The following is a 295-nucleotide window of genomic DNA, read 5'->3' on the forward strand; positions in this document are numbered from 1 at the left end:
AATTATTTCTGAAGGATCATGTGACACTAAAGACTGGAGTAATGGTGGCTGCTGAAAAGCCAGCTTTGCCATCACTTGGTGAGCACAAGAGGCTTCTTACCGTCCCCAAACTTGTGAACTGTAATGTATGTGCTTCCTAAATCATTTTGGGTAATAATTTGATAATAATGACATTACAAAACTGATCTCAAACTCATAAACAATCTGTGTTAATTATTAAGGTAATGCACGTTCTTTCTGACTAAGTAACAACTCCATGACCTCTGAAATCTAAATCACAATATTTTTGAAAGTT

Source organism: Sinocyclocheilus grahami, unplaced genomic scaffold (assembly GCF_001515645.1).
Source record: "Sinocyclocheilus grahami isolate Dianchi unplaced genomic scaffold, SAMN03320097.WGS_v1.1 scaffold19.1, whole genome shotgun sequence".
Classification (NCBI taxonomy): domain Eukaryota; kingdom Metazoa; phylum Chordata; class Actinopteri; order Cypriniformes; family Cyprinidae; genus Sinocyclocheilus; species Sinocyclocheilus grahami.